The sequence below is a fragment of the Haliotis cracherodii genome, unplaced genomic scaffold (genome assembly GCF_022045235.1).
Source record: "Haliotis cracherodii isolate W230 unplaced genomic scaffold, xgHalCrac1.p SCAF_6, whole genome shotgun sequence".
Lineage (NCBI taxonomy): Eukaryota > Metazoa > Mollusca > Gastropoda > Lepetellida > Haliotidae > Haliotis > Haliotis cracherodii.
In genome coordinates this window covers 11,557,465-11,575,745 of record NW_027266319.1, presented here as the reverse complement: position 1 = coordinate 11,575,745, position 18,281 = coordinate 11,557,465, and positions in this window count along the sequence as shown.

Below are 18,281 nucleotides of genomic sequence, written 5' to 3'. Positions count from 1 at the left end.
AAGATGTCGCTAATATAACGCACCCCGTACACCACAATTCGAGCTGTGCAGTGAACATACAATAGACACCCTTAAACACTTCCTCATTTGGAATATACAGTGAAAGCTAAATGGTTGGTTTGTTGTTTAACGCCGCACTCGGCAATATTCCAGCTGTATGACGGCGGTCTGTAAATAATCGAGTCTGGATCAGACAATCCAGTGATTGATATCATGAGCATCTATCCGCGCAATTGGGATCGATGACATGCATCAACCAAGTCAGCGAGCCTGACCACCCGATCCCGTTAGTCGCTTTTTACGACAAGCATAGTCAACTTTTACGGCAAGCATGGGTTACTGAAGACCTATTCTACCCCGGAATCTTTACGGGTCTGAAAGATAAATGAGCTAATGCATAACAAGTGTTGTTTGGGAGGTTTTAGAGATCCATATGTTTTATTCACGTTTATCAGACGCTGAGAATGATGAATATTTTACAAGATCGATGACATCCCCGTGGTTTTTGAGTTGTCTAGATGCCAATGTTGTAAGGACCTAGATCAGGGAAAAAATCTAGCGGAACATGATCGGGTTCCCTGACTACTGGCAACGTGACAATCAGTTCCAGCGGCGCGTTACAGCCGGGGATCGACCCAAACTTCCGATCAATAATCCGCTTTAGAATAATACTCTAACTCTCGAAAACAGAATAGAATATGTGAAGCGCAACGTCTTTTTTAGACGGCAGGAAACGTGTGATGTACGTGTACACTTCAAATATTTTTGAAGAAGTTACTGTTTTTCCTCAGCAGCAAAAGGTCGTTGTGGTGCTATTTCGAATTCCTATTATATTACACTAAATGGATACTAGCAAGTGCACACTGTTTTATGGCCTTTTCATCTCCGAAATTTACGCCAGGTGATCGCTGTTTATAAACAAAGCCTAAAATCGATCAGTGTTGAAAACTGACACAATATGTTATCTTTGAAGCAACGAATGACGTGACTTGCCTTTGCACGTGTTTGTGACGAGTGGGGCAGGATACGCTCGCCTTTTCGTGAACACCTAGTATGATCACTTTTTGAAAGTTGTCCATAAGCACGTGTGTTTATATAGTCGGAATCGTGCAATCATTATGGATTCTGCTTTTCGCTGCGTCTATGGCTATGGCGACGTAATGTGGGAACTCTAATCAACAAAAATGAAATATATCTTGTCTTGGAATTAATAAGGAAATGTACATCTAGGCATCTTTGCGAGGTTACATTGGTAATGGTGACGAGGCTTTGGTTAGCCATTTGATGTGTAGTCTGCGATTTTCGTTTACACTATCTTGACATTAACACAAACTGATGATTTCACCTGAACATTGCTTTTCCGCTAACGTGTGCTTATTGGCCTATAAACGGAAAGGCTTATGAAAACAATGACTTAAATTAGTGTTGTCTTCCTCGTATGTACGCTCGTAAGACAATCTCAGATTTAGTGCTAATGAACTAGTATGACCCTCAGACAAGCACGCACGCACTCACGCACGCGCATGTTCATGCACGTCGCTATCTAAGTGCATTATCTTGAAACCCCATTTAACCTCACCGAAGAATATGTTCACACTCACGTGTTTCCTCATCTCAACTACAAATGTACATAGTACAAAGGACTCATTAGAGGCCCTGGATTGGTTGAACGTAATAGATCTCTGTGGTTTTCTCTCACTTAGATTCTTTCAAATAAGTTCAGTAAGTTAGGACCCAAGTCGAGATATCCCGCTGCAGAGCATACTTCTCCACTTGCTCTGCTAATCCTAGACTGCACGATTCCTGCTTTAGAATCGACCAAGAAGTGACATTTCGGGAGTGGTAAAAAACCTAACGAGGCACACATAAAACCACATGTACCCCAAGTGATACTGATACAAACCGACATGTTTTAATATGACATTGTAAACAAATAAAAGACATTCAAAACTGATAGAAAACAGCTGTTCGATTGAGCAGAGGTTAACTTATGCTATGTCACATGACATTCGTTGGGTTTTTTTGCTTCAAAGTGGGGTATAAGAATTTATTCTGCCTCTCAGAAATCCATGCGCAGCTTGTCTTGTTCGTGGCGGGGTATAAGTATTTTCCCGCTGAGAAATTTATTTCACAATGTGTAAAGCGTATTATGGGTGTCCCCAAGCTGGAATATATCCAAAAGGGGAGAAAACACAAGTCACGCATTCAAATCTTAAACATGTCAAGGTATAAGATGACACGAAACTAACTAGGTGATATAACTACCTAATGTGAAGCTAACATTAAACTTGGAATCTTGGTCATTCTCCAATCACCATTTTAAATGCACCATGTATTTCGTAAGATCCAATATTTGAGCATTCTGGAGAATATTAATATTTAATCCGAATTTTAACTGAGCAAATGTGTCTTTCTTCAATGAGTCCGGGCAAATAATATATTTAGCTGTTGAGGACATACATACATGTATTTAGGGCATATTCAACACTAAACAGAAGACTGTCTTTGACTGACCGGTGGGGTAGCATAAGCTCACCTTTTTACGAACACCAGGTATTATCACTATTTGATAATGAATCATAAACACATGCTCATGACGTAGTACAGTGGGCATACGTCTGTCGGCAACTCGACAAGACGGCTTCCACGAGTGGTGGAAGTTGTGTTTCTGTTTCACGTATATTTTACAGCAACCATGCCTTTTAAGGGTCCAGATATTTACGCCCTGTGTGAGTTCTCCTCACAGTTGGCAAACTCAAAAACGGAACTCTTTCCACATGTACAGGAGTCCATCACTAAGGCACATTGCTTGCCATCTGTAATTAGTCCAACACAAATTAAATCGACAGAGTTGCGTCCCTTGGGCACGCCAGAATCCTATGATTGTGGGTTCCAATCCTGGTTCGCCCCGATTATGTTTCTAGGTTTGTCAGCACCATACCAGTGCTCGTGGGTTTCACCGAAGTGGTAAACGTCTGAGACCTGCATCACTTCGGGCTTTCCTCCCACATTAAGCTGACATGCCGCAATATAACTGCAATATTGTTAAAAGCGGCGTTACACCCAACTCACTCACTCTGTCAAAAACAGAGTCGATTGTACGATTCCGACTATATGATGAGCATGTGGTCATGAATCACTTTCAAATAGTGATGATACCAGGTGTTCGCGGAAAGGTGAGCGTATCCTGCCCAACCTGTGGCATCTCCCATAAAACATGTCATGTCATGTCATGTCATGTCATGTAATGTCATGTCTGTGCCCGGTTGGCACACACATTATACCTTCATTAAACCGCACACCAGGGGCACTAGTGTCCCAGTCGTCTGAGGCGCCACAATTCGCTGTACAGCTGTTATTCGTGCCAGAAACGTATGGTCGTTGTTTCGAATCCCGGTTCGCCCTGATTAGGTTAATAGCTTCGTCAACACCATACCCATGTTCGTTGGGTGTCACCAAATTGGTAAACGTCTAAGACCTGCATTAAGTCTGGCTTGCCCTCTCACAAGCAGCCGTCTCATCATGGTGAGACTGAACTCCCTCTCAAAGTGACGTTAAACCCAACTCACTCACATATTGACCATAACGCTGTGATATGAGCGGAAAAATGTTGTTTCACACTTAATAAAAGCATTTCATTATGACGACGCTGTAATTATTCGTGTCTGGACCAGGCAAACCAGTGGTTGATAGCATGAGTAACTTTCCATCCAGTAGAGGCAAAGTCACATCCTTCATTATATTTTTTAAAAGTACAAGCCCCTGGTAAAAGAACATGAGTGTCAAGTTCAATATTTGAACAAATTGTTGTGCTTTCCAAACGGTTAGGTTTTTAATATAATGTCTATAGAAGGTGGCTAAAAACAGATAAAGGGATCTAGTTGAGTGAGTGAGTGAGTTGGGTTTTACACCGCTTTTAACATTATTCCAGTTATATCGCGGCGTGTCAGCTTAATATAATGTGGGAGGAAAGCCCGAAGTGATGCAGGTCTCAGACGTTTACCACTTCGGTGAAACCCACGAGCACGGGTATGGTGCTGACAAACCTAGAAACATAATCGGGGCGAACCGGGAGTCGAAGCTACAATCATAGGTTTCTGGCGTGTCCGAGGGACGCAACTCTGCACAGCGAATCGCGGCACTTTAGACGACTGGACCACCCGTGCTCCCTAAAGGGATCTAAGCACTGTCGGTATTAAGCGTTGATCTGGAGTAACACGCATAAATATTTTTGTTATTATAGTTAACGTTTGGTCTCCAAACCTGAACTGGCGAGTGCTACCGGTAGGGCAGGAAATGATTACCCCTTTAGCGAACACCTGGTGTCATGACTGATTTTCAGTTGTCCTTTCATTTAATTCCAAAGCTATTTGCCCTTTACGCCAAGTGGAGTCTGTTTCGGCAGATCTAGGCTAGTAATCATCTTGCATTGACAATTCATATTTAAGTATTGATAGTTTCGAAGTAAACTTCAACCAGAAACCATCGTTATATTAAGTTATTTTCTGTAGTGTGGGAGTATTAAAATATAGCACTTACCGCGATGTGTGAAGCACCAAACTTCAAGAACAGAGAATCGCCGCTACCCGCAGGACGTAAGTTTGCATTGTCCTTCCCAAGCGTTCCCTGTGCTTCACGCTTTTTGATCTCATTGATTTTCTCCGTACATTGGGGATGAACTTATAAATTTAAAATGCACTACCTTGTAACATAATAAATATCAGATCATATACACTATTATCGCATTAATGGTAAACCGTGCTCGCATGCTATCAACATACAAGTGTTTATAATTATCCAATGCACTTGAAAACCTTGATATTGATGAAGCAATAAACAGGGTGGAGCAAATACTTTGACTTCAGTCATGAAAGTAGTGACAAGAAAATCAATCTTGTATACTAAAATTGAAGACCCAGTCGTCCAAGTCGCCGTAATTCAGTTCCTAGCCCACGATCGTGATCGTGGGTTTCATCGTCCTGGTTACACTAAGTTGACACGCAGCCAGTGTACTTACATTGTTCGCAACACTACAAGCACTGAAAGGGACCTCCACATGTTATTTTGCTGTTACCAATCACGAACTCAAATCAAAAGTAACTGTGACAGCGAAAATATTTAGACTAAGTACAGTTAATAAGGACAGTTAATACAGATGATACATGCACTACGACATTACTGATTGCACAATCTTCTCACTGTTTATAGGGGGCACGGGTGGCCTAGTCGTCTAAGGCGCCGCGATTCGCTGTGCTGAGTTGCGTCCCTTGGGTATGCCAGAAACCTATGATTGTGGGTTCGACTCCCGGTTCGCCCCAATTATGTTTCTAGGTTTGTCAGCACCATACCCGTGCTCGTGGGTTTCACCGAAGTGGTAAACGTCTAAAACCTGCATCCTCCCACATTAAGCTGACACGTCGCGATATGATTGGAATACTGTTAAAAGCGGCGTTAAACCCAACTCACTCACTCACTCTCACTGTAAAGAAGAACAAACTACTTTCCCAAGACAGACCTGGGCACTGATGACGTTTACTGCGTAATCATAAACAAGGGGACTAAAAGAAAGTCACAACTCGGATTTGTTAATCCGTATTTGAATGAAAATCTTTAATTTGTTTTAATTGCAATTCTAAAATATATACGACCGTGAGAAAATGTTCACTCCTATTGAACCCCTGTACACATTAAATATTCAAAGGAAAAGTGAATGGTCTTGAGTGATAGGATAATTTAGATCAAGACCTGTTTCATTTGCCCCTGTACATAAATAGTTATTGATCGACGTATCTAAATATGTCCATGCCCCTGGCCCCATGACAAGTCATGGGGATCGATTGCAAGATACAAATCAGTTGTAGACATTGATAACGCTCCATCATGTGAATGGATTTACTGAAACGAATCAACACCTCTCTCTAGTAAGATACAAATCAGTTGTAGACATTGATAACGCTCCATCATGTGAATGGATTTACTGAAACGAATCGGCACCTCGCTCTAGTAACTAGATCTTGGCATCGAAAATGTACCCCTTTCTAAACGAGGGTTGCGTCCCTCTGGCGCGCCAGGATTCGATGATTATTAGGTTCGAATACACAATTGGCCACCATACGAACATTTTGGGTTTTCTTCACCATACCCGCGGTCTTAGGTTTCACCAATGTGGAAAACATCTTAAACATGCGCCATTGTGCCCCTATCTTTCCTGTAAGAATACCCTTGAAAATGGTTGACAAGCGAGACATTTACATCTTTTTGGGAGGAATGTTTAAGAGCTTACTAGTTATAGCAATGTGCGTATGCGCAGTTGGTACAAGTACGCCGTATTTCCTCTATTAAACGCTTGAGCATCTATTAATTTCGTGCAAGACGTTGAACGGCGTCTTTTATAGGCCGGCGTCTATTACAGTTCCGACGTCTAGTCTGTTTAATGCCGGTACAGAAACGGTGACAGCTGACTACCTTACCAAACACAAAAGGTACATTTGCACGAAACAGACATTATTAATCACCAAAATATCACAGTATTCTATTATCTGGCCAGATCATATGGCCCGGCGTCATTTAGAGGGCAGCCGTGTATTGGATTAAATACGGTACATGTATACACACTATTATAGTGAGTGAGTTGGGTTTAACGCCGCTTTTAACAGTATTCCAGTTACATCGCAGCGTGTCAGCTTAATGTGGGAGGAAAGCCTGAAGTGATGCAGGTCTCAGACGTTTACCACTTCGGTGAAACCCACGAGTACGGGTATGGTGCTGACAAGCCTAGAAACATAATTGGGACGAACCGGGATTCGAAACCACAATCATAGGCGAATCGCGGCGCCTTAGGCCACCCGTGCCCCCCACACACTATTATAAAATATTTTCTCAAAATGTTCTTCGTTTCTATTTCACTGGAACTGAAAAATAAGTACACAAATAAGTAGTTAATGACATGATACTCGTGAATCAGAGGGCGGTCGGGTAGCCTCGTGGTTAAAGCGTTCGCTCGTCACGCCGAAGACCAGGGTTTTATTCCCGACATGGGTACTATGTGTGAAGCCCATTTCTGGTGTCCCCCGCCGTGATATTGCTGGAATATTGCTGAAAGCGGCGTTAAACCATATTCACTCACTCACTCACTCCTGGATCAGTGAGTGAGTTGGGTGTAACGCCGCTTTGAACAGTATTTGCCGTTATATCAAAGCATGTCTGCTTAATGTTGAGGGGAGAAACCCGACGTGATACAGACCTCAGACGTTTACCAACACGAGTTGATGCTGACAAATATAGAAACCTAATCAGGACAAACATTGGATTCGAACCCATTATCACAGGTTTCTGCCACGCTTTAAGGACGCCCGGCGACTTGCAGCGCCTAAGACGAATAGACCGACTATCCTTGCACCCGACTAAATTATGAACGATGACATGGAATTCCATCCTCCGTTGAGATATCTACGCATACTTTTACAATAAATAAATAATGAACTATCTATACATCTTGAGGATATGTTAAGCCTGTACATGTACGAGCCATTATTCTATTCCCAACTCACCTGATTTACAATCATAATTTAAAGAAGTACTATATAGAATCTGACAAGCCTTACAATTTCATTCCGCCTAACGAGGTATGTATTTCTAATATTTTATTGTACGATTCCGACTTCTCCTTGAGCATGTGTTTATAAATCGCTGTCAAATAGTGTTCCCTGTTGATACCAGGTTGATACCAGGTGTTGATACATGATCTGCCCCACCGTTGGCACCCATTACAAACACACGCAAAGGCAAGTCAATTGTTAACCCCTAAAAATGGAAATGTTCTCCACATAAAACGTTTTGAAAGCTTTGCTGAGGTCACATATGTTAATACATTGTGTGTAGGTAATCCAAATAGTGCAAATAATCCGACCCTTTTTTCAATGTTTTATGAATGCGCTTTATTGCAACATTGATCACCAGGGCACAGGGTTTTATTCGTGTCACTTTTAAATGTGGTCGCCTTGCCGACATATATATAACCCAAGTAAAAGGCAAGCATAAGCCAATAATTTGTCATTCAGTTGTCAACATTTTTCAAGTTTGAAAATGCCGATCGGAACATCGCCATAGGACGTATCCAAATAGGGGAACCGCATTTCAACGTCCACGACTTTTGTGACCGATACATACAGTTCAATTCCACTGCAGACCGTCCGAGAACAGGCCGACTAAGAGTTACCACCCCTGCACAGGATCGCTACATTCGTTCCACCTACGTATACGTCATCGCAATGCCACAGCTACGGAGACTGCAGGACGCATCCCTAATTTGAGGAGGATATGGGACCAGACTGTCAGGAACCATCTTCCCGAAGCTGGAATCCGACCCAGAAGACCAGTTATCGTCCCTGTTTTGCAACAGATCCATCGACAGCGACGCTTGCGTTGGTGTCAAAATCTTACTGCCTTGGAACTTGAGAAACTGGAGACGAGTGCGGTTTAGCGATGAATCACGATTTCTTCTTCACCGGCGAGATGGAAGACAACGTGTTTATCGCCTTCGAAATGAGCGTTTTGACCCACATTGTGTACGTGAATTAGACAAATTCGGTGGCGGTAGTGTCATGGTGTGTGTGTGTGTGTGTGTGTGTGTGTGTGTGTGGTGGGGGTGCAATCATTGACCGCCAGAGAGCGCTCACAGCTCGTGTCACTGTGGACTACCTCCATAGTGCCAACATCAACGTTTGCCCTGTCCGTCGATATCTCCATATCTCAACCCAATCGAACACCTCTGGGATGAACTCGATCGACGTATACGTCAACGTCAGAAATTGCCGCAGGCTCTCCCACAACTAGCCAACGCGTTACAAGCAGAATTCCGCAGAATTCCGCAGGACAGAATTCGTACACTTATCCAGTCAGTGCCGAGGAGATGCAGAGTCGTGATTGCAGACGAGATACTGAGTTCAGCGCAACCTTGTTGCTTTATGTGACATGACAATGAACAGTTTTCAATGCCTTTGAACAACGACAACATGTGACTATCGAGCTCGAATATTTCATATTTGTATCTATGATATCAAATTAAATATATCGACTTTATTGAGTACAATAAGTTTGATTTGATGAGAGATGATGATTGATGATGACGACGATCATGACGACGATGATGATGATGATGATGATGATGATGATGATGATGATGATGAAACAATGGCCCCAGGTATGGTCTCAATAGTTACAATCACTTTTCGATATAGGCATAACTATTGATTTGACATTGTGTTCGTTTCATCCGTACATTCGTTGTCATACAGTGTGGAAGACCTTGCTTCTGTCGACATAATTGCAACAGTAGAGTTCTTGTGTGGAATATTTTACCCCGAATGCCACATCATGGCTCATTTGAAAGCTAAAGATGTTTAATTTACGTCTAATTCATAGGCCCATGTAGACATTACTTTGAAAAAATACGACACACTTTTAAAATCCTAAACTATACACGTTCTGCAAAAGGAGAAAGAAATTATAGCACATGCTGATTATAAGTTATCAAAAAGAAGAATTGTAAACAAAAGCGACAAAACCCTTTCCACTTTTATAAAACAGCCTCTGTCGAAAACAGATTCCGACTATATCATGAGCATGGTGTTACCAGTTGTTCGAGAAAAGGTGAGCGCATCCTGCCTTACCGGTTGCTTCTGTCATAAACATACACAAACGCAAGTCTAAACCTTTGAAAAAACACGAGAACATATGGTACAAGTCAAAACAGGCAATTGCTTCGGACATCATTTTTGTTTCTTATGATTTAAATTTGGTGATGTCCTCTACCATAATTATTGATGATGAAAACGATTCATGATGATGGTGATGGATGATGATTCGATGATGATTGATAATGACGATGATAATGATGATGATGACGGTTATATAATTGTCAATGATGATATGCGACCTTGGCTGCAGCTAAGCCATTCCCGTTATCCTGAAATAGTGTCATTAATATGTAAACGTTTCCTTTGAAACTGAGGTGAATGTGACATTCTCCAGTTTTCATGTGTAGCATGATGTCTCCCTATATTCTGTTAAGCCTGATTCTCATATCATGGACCCTTGCATTCAAAGACTGTCCGTGGAACCTGAGACAATTGTATTCTACTGATAGCCATCTGAATTCCTTCTACAAAGCTGCAAACGTTCCAAGTTTAATGCACTGTGCACATATATGCCTCTCAACAAACCATTGTGATGGAGTGATTTTCGGAAAGTCTAATTATGAAATGTTCACAAGCTTGATACCTGCACCCCTCGGTAGACGCTGTGACGTATTCCATGTTTGGAGGAAACAATGGCCACAGGTATGGTCTCAATAGTTACAATCACTATTGCAATATAGGGTAACTATTGAATTGACATTGTGCTCGTTTCATCCGTACATTTGTCGTCATACAGTGTGGAAGACCTTGTTTCTTTCGACATGATTGCAAAAGCAGAGTTCTTGTGTGGAATATTTTACCCCGAATGCCACATCATGGCTCATTTGAAAGCTAAAGATGTCTAATTTATCATAGGCCCACGAAGACATTACTTTGAAAAAATACGACACACTTTCAAAATCCTAAACTATACACGTTCTGCAAAAGGAGAAAGAAACTATATCACATGTTGAGTTATTAAAATGAAGAATTGTAAACAAAAGCGACAAAACCCGAGTCGATTGTACGATTCCGACTATATCATGAGCATAGTGTTACCAGTTGTTCGAGAAAAGGTGAGCTTATCCTGCATTTCTGGTGGCTCAATTGTTCACCTGGAAAAGAAACACGGGAACATATGGTACAAGTCACTAATGATTTAAATTTGGTGATGTCCTCTACCATAAAACCTTTGAAAGCTTTACTGAGGCCTTGAATGTTGTAGCCTTGATCAAACAGCTTCTGAGCAAGAGTCATATGACGCTCTTTGAAATCTTGGTAGAAAGAACATGCCCGATTGTACCTCAAACATTGTGAAATGTAGACACCGATCGCGAGGACTGGAGCTTCGGGAATATTGCGCGACATGAAGTGAAATTTGACCATTAGAACGTTGAATCATCCCTCTTGTCTTACAGTCTTGTGGAAAGTGTCACTCTGAATCTTTATGCAAAGATCCTAATATGCACCAGATGAGGCGGTTCAGGTGGGTCAATCAGTGGAAGGAAATTGGCTACATTGAATGATATCAGATCATGGATATACCTGAAGTTTAAGGTAAACCTCTCGGCCAAATTACCTTGCTTTGACTCTGTCAATCCGAGCACAAATTCTAAATCATATGCATAAAGAAACAGATCAACAAGAAAAATTGCCCATCGGGATGTTAACTTCTTGCCTGAATGTCTTATCCTAAAGTGTCACGTAGATGTTATCAATGAGACAAGCATTTTACATATTATTTTCTCAGTAAATCTCAGATGGCATTTGCTTTCATTTTTGAAAAATTTGACCTGAACCTCACCTCATCTATGGTTACCACGTTTAATAGCAAAATCCCCATGGATCAAGAAACGAAGTTTTTCCTCCTCCACTTGTCATGTAGGATAGTGGTGTACAAATTTGAAAAATCAAACGTATTGACAAAATTTATCCTGGTTCTCTTCTGAAAAAAAGTCAATCAAATCCTTAATATATCTTCTCTTGTTATGTGAAGTCCTTTATGTCATGAATTTCGTTTTGTTTCAGCGATTTATCAGGCACCACATTCAACTTAAGATGAAACAAAATTCCAGTCTAAAAAACAAATGGAGGATACTTGATTATAACGGCAAGAGAAAGATAGCTGGTCATGCATCATTCCTAAATGCGTCTCTGCCTAACAATAAGTGGAAGACAAGTAATCAGGTTTCGCCTTCAAACGACGATAATCTACATAACAAGAATAAAATAGCCTCTAGGTTGTCTACCGATGATAATATCAATAACAAGAGGAAGATGGATAAAAAGAATGTTGTGCCCTCCCCAAATAGAAGTTTGAATAATAAACAGATAAAGATCGTTAGTCCTCTTTAAATAGTATTCATCACACCACCAATAAGAAGACATCTGATCAGAAGTTCACCTTGCATGACAACTGGCACAACCACAAGAGACCGCTTGACGATCAGGTCTCTTCAAATAGCAATATGAATAATGGTAATAAAAAGGCAGCTGATCTGCTGTTCTCAGAAAATGACAAACAAGAAAGGATGCTGATCACATATCGTCTACCACTAACACCTATAATAACAAAACAAAGACAACTTATCAATCAGCTTCATCAAATGACAATTTGCATAAGAACCAAAAAGAGGTATTTGATGACGTGTCATCCCATAATGATAACCTGAATCAAAAGAGAATGGTAGCTAAAACGTCAAGCTCACAAAATACCAACTTAAAAGACAACCAGAGAAAGAAGGGTCGAAATATATCCTCTTTACATGATAATCCTAAAAACAACAAAAGAAAAGAAGGGGGAAATGTGTCTTCTTCAAATGATAATCTGAAAACAAGTGAAAGGCTAATGATCATGTGTCTTGTTCAAATGATAATTTGAAAAATAAGAGAAAGACTAATGATCATGTGTCTTCTTCAAATGATAATCTGAAAAATAAGAGAAAGGCTAATGATCATGTGTCTTCTTCAAATGATAATCTGAAAACAAGAGAAAGGCTAACGGTCATGTGTCTTCTTCAAATGATAATCTGAAAACAAGAGAAAGGCTAATGATCATGTGTCTTCTTCAAATAATAATCTGAAAACAAGAGAAAGGCTAATGATCATGTGTCTTCTTCAAATGATAATCTGAAAACAAGTGAAAGGCTAATGATCATGTGTCTTCTTCAAATGATAATCTGAAAACAAGAGAAAGGCTAATGATCATGTGTCTTCTTCAAATGATAATCTGAAAAATAAGAGAAAGGCTAATGATCATGTGTCTTCTTCAAATGATAATTTGAAAAATAAGAGAAAGGCTAATGATCATGTGTCTTCTTCAAATGATAATCTGAAAACAAGAGAAAGGCTAATGATCATGTGTCTTCTTCAAATAATAATCTGAAAACAAGAGAAAGGCTAATGATCATGTGTCTTCTTCAAATGATAATCTGAAAACAAGAGAAAGGCTAATGATCATGTGTCTTCTTCAAATAATAATCTGAAAACAAGAGAAAGGCTAATGATCATGTGTCTTCTTCAAATGATAATCTGAAAAATAAGAGAAAGGCTAATGATCATGTGTCTTCTTCAAATGATAATTTGAAAAATAAGAGAAAGGCTAATGATCATGTGTCTTCTTCAAATGATAATCTGAAAAATAAGAGAAAGGCTAACGGTCATGTGTCTTCTTCAAATGATAATCTGAAAAATAAGAGAAAGGCTAATGATCATGTGTCTTCTTCAAATGATAATCTGAAAAACAAGAGAAAGGCTAATGATCATGTGTCTTCTTCAAATGATAATCTGAAAAATAAGAGAAAGGCTAATGATCATGTGTCTTCTTCAAATGATAATCTGAAAAACAAGAGAAAGGCTAATGATCATGTGTCTTCTTCAAATGATAATCTGAAAAATAAGAGAAAGGCTAATGATCATGTGTCTTCTTCAAATGATAATCTGAAAACAAGAGAAAGGCTAATGATCATGTGTCTTCTTCAAATGATAATCTGAAAAATAAGAGAAAGGCTAATGATCATGTGTCTTCTTCAAATGATAATCTGAAAAACAAGAGAAAGGCTAATGATCATGTGTCTTCTTCAAATGATAATCTGAAAAACAAGAGAAAGGCTAATGATCATGTGTCTTCTTCAAATGATAATCTGAAAACAAGAGAAAGGCTAATGATCATGTGTCTTCTTCAAATGATAATCTGAAAACAAGAGAAAGGCTAATGATCATGTGTCTTCTTCAAATGATAATCTGAAAACAAGAGAAAGGCTAATGATCATGTGTCTTCTTCAAATGATAATCTGAAAACAAGAGAAAGGCTAATGATCATGTGTCTTCTTCAAATGATAATCTGAAAAACAAGAGAAAGGCTAATGATCATGTGTCTTCTTCAAATGATAAAAACTACAAGAGAACGGTAGCTGACAATGACAACTTGAATGACAACCATAACATGTTGAAGATGGCTGATGACCAAACAAAGGCAACTGAACACGTGACATCTGCAAACGAAAGGCTCAACAACAGGGTGAAAACTGTTAATGAAGCGTCCTCCCAAAACGATATTCAATTTAATAACACAAACAAGGTAGTTATTGAAGTGTCTTCTTCAAATGGTAACTAGAATACCAACAGGACGAAGACATTTGATCAGCGGTTATCTCAGCAAGACAACAAGATTAAGATGGTGGATAAAAAAGTATCTTCAGGTACCAACCTTAAATACGATGAGAAATCCATAGATGACCTCAACATATGATATCCTTCATAACACAAAGGCGACGACAGCTGATCAGAGGTCGTTTCGAAATGCCAACCTTAATGACAAAAGTAAGTCAAGTGATCACGTTGATACAGATGAGAAAAACTTGTCTCCTCCTGGGTTTGCTATAAATGACAAAACCACAGCCAATAATATTTTGTCTCCCGATACCAGTCAAAACAGACGGATAGAAAGGTTTGGACATGGTCGACATCACAAACGAGAAACAACAAAGGTTATGCAGGTTGTTAATGAATCCACTGCTCACATGTCTAAATCGATGTTCATCTAAAAGTCAGTAGTAGTCATGGCTACTAATGATATCAAAGTATCTACAAAGGCACATTGCCCGCTGATGCCACGTAACAAAATACGCCCACAGCCTACACACAAGATGACAAAAGGTAAGGAAAAACAGATTGAACGTCACTGAATAATACATACAATATTAATGAAGTTCTTTTGTTATAATTTGATTTTTTTTAAAACAACTTCAAAGTGAACTTCATTAGTTACTTTAAAAAACCGTTTGTTTAGCTCAGATGGTTTTACCTTTGTGAGCATGTACAACTGATGGAAGTGTGTGGAAATATTGACATAAAGGTCAACGAAGAACTATATTCTAGCATTGAGTATTTGTTTGAAGACGAGGTACCAGTTTACACAGCAGTGAGGTTTAAGGATGAAGTAATGTAGTGTGAGGGGAAGTGAACAGTTCGTACACTCAATACAGTCAGATGTATTTGTCTTATTCAATCGCCATGACAGAAGTAATTGAGTGAAATAGACATCTTGATAAAGGAAGTTTGGAAGCACTCACGTATGTATGAATTGAAAGTAGTCCAGTTTTATGACCTGATGTTCCAGCTCAATTCCTGAAGCGTTTCTGTGAAAATGGACAAATGGTATGTCTTTGGTGTTTTATGCCAGAGTCAGAAACATTCCGGCTGTATTACGGTTGTTTGTAGAGTGTCGAATCTGGGCCAGGCAAGCTAATGGTTGATATTACCGAGCCGATCCTGATCACTGGATCCAATTCAGACGCCTCAGATTGCTGAATGCATAAACAAATTTGGTTACTGCGGGTGGAAGAAGTAATTGGTTTTTTATCATATGGAGACTATCAGGAGCTAAGTTTGAACCCAAATGAAAATAAAATGGGAAAGTATATCACCGCACATGTATAACTGTTTTCTCTCGTTATAAAAACAACAACGTGCAAATGATTTTCTTTTAATAAATGGTAAGCATATATCTTTTTCAAGAGCTATGTTCTCAGCATGATGGATATTCCTACCTTCAACAAACAAACACATGCATCAAGTATATAGAATCCAAGTATAACTGGTTACAAGCCCGTACACAATGCTGAAAGGAAGATGCCGATTTGTTCGTAATGGACTCAAATGAAAAGAGGGAAAATTGTGTCGAGTATTTAGATAAACTTGGTGAGTTAATATTTACGGCATACAGCATATTTAGTTAACATATCTCTGTGGCAGCCTTTATGTCCTCGTCATCCTGGAAGCGTTTTCCACGTAGGGAAGATTTCATTTGACGGAACAGGAAATAGTCATTAGGGGATAAGTCTGGGTTCGAACAGTGAAATCACCCACCATCAGCCCAGACTTAGCCCCCAGGTGAAAATCCCCAAGCGGCGTTTACAGTTTTGGTTCAACTTAAAAATAAAGGAAACCAGAAACCAGAGTCACGTTAAGGGGATCTTGGTACAGCCTACTTGGCGTAGCGTATTTCCAAAATTTCATGTTGTGTTTAAGGAACCTGTGGCGATGAGATCGTCTACAACTAGGTGAGCTTTGACCAATCCACTAAAGATGGTTGTGTTTCATATACTTTGGCATCTACTGGCCAAGATTATAATGCATACAAGAAATAATAAGTCTTAATATTTATAAGGCAAATATCTATGAAAAAATAATTAAATAGCCTTTCTAGAAATTTGTGATAATGACTGTTGTTTGATAAGCATGTCTCTTGTTGATCATTTACAGGCAAGATACCCACCTTTGCCTTCCTGATGAAACGATTCTGGATTGGTCTTCAGGCACTGAAGTGTGGAAGCAAATGGGTGGATGGTAGCGACATGGTCCTTAACTGGTTTCCTAAACATGCGATAAAGGATGCGTGTATATGTGCATGAGCTGATCCTTTTATTGGAAGAAGATCTTGCAAGAACGCTGCAGATGCTTTCATGTGCGAGATTGTGTGAAGATCATGTACATCGATCTTACGAGGAAAACACGTTTCTGTTTGTATCTAAGCTTTCTTTGTTTGTTTGTTTGTGTTTAACGCTGTATTCCAGCTATATGACGGCGGTCTGTAAATAATCGAGTCTGGCCCAAATAATCAAGTGATTGATATCATGAACATCGATCTACGAAATTGGGATACGATGACATCCATCAACCAAGTCAGCGAGCCTGACCACCCGATCCCGTTAGTCGCCTTTAACGACATGTATAGTCGCCTTTAACGACATGTATAGTCGCCTTTTATGGCTCTGACTCTGCTAAATGAGACACGTGCTCCGTTCTTGTATCCAGGAATTGGTGTTAAAACAGGCAGACAAGTCGGTGTTTTCTGATAGGTATAAAACGGCATAAAACAATACTCACTCACTCACTCATTATTTGTAGGGTAGTGTCCCAAAACATGTTAAAAACAGAACTACAGAGTGAGTGAGATATCTTTCAAAGCCGCTTTGAACAGCATTTAAGTTTTATCACGGCGTGTCAGCTTGTGTAGGAGGAAAGCCTGGAATGAGGCAAGTTGAAGACGTGTACCACTTTGGTATGCTTCTGATTGAACTAGAAACATACTCAGATCGAACCCTAGATCATAGATTTCTGGCACGCCTAAGAGACGCCACTTTTCACAATGAATTCCGGCGCCTGAGAATGGGTCTATTGGAATGTTGAAGTCATCAGTCTTATCATACAGTGTATATTGGATTGTGGATATTTTTGAATCTTTGTGCGTAGATCTAATTATGACACAGATGAGACGGTTTCACTGTTCTCATATATACTGAACCACAAAAGAAACGTCACCATGGATAGATATGAGAAACCTTATTTGTCCAAACTCTGTAAACAGACTTTGAGACCTTCGTCGGACGTCATTCAGCCGTCTTTGTATCTCGTCCCACATGTGCTCAATGGGATTTAAATCGGGACTGAGGACAGGCCACTGCATGGTTCTGATTCCAATCTGCTGGAGGAAGTCTCTTGTTGCTCTCGCAGTGTGGGCACGGGCGTTATCATGCTGAAACTCGTGGTTGCGGCGACGTGCCAAATGGGATATGGCGTGTGGTCTCATGACTTAATCAATGTACCGAGCTGATGTGACACCATTGCCTCTCCCTAGACCGATGTTCTGGAAGACCACAGGGCCGACCCTCTGTGCAAGACCAATTCCACCCCACACGATGATGCTCGGACCACCCCACGAGTATCTCTCAACAACTCAAGCATCCGAATAATGTTCACCACGGCGTCGCCAGACTCTCTCTACCTCTGCCATCTGCTGTTGAGACACAGTAACGGCTCTCATCTGAGAAGAGGACTCTCCTCCACTGCTGGTGGCGCCAATGCTGGTGCTGTGTTTCCCACTGAAGATGGTCCCGGCGATGACATGGTGTCAGAATGGGCCCTCGGTGTGTCCTGTGACAGTGGAGGTGTCTGCTCGTCAATCTTCGACGCACGATGTCCGCACTAATGTTTGCTAGTGTGTCCCCATGGTCTGTCGAGCAGTTTCCGCATTAGTAACAAAGCGATCTTGAAGATGCTGTCGCACAATCTGACGGTCCTGACGTTGGGTGGTGACCCTTG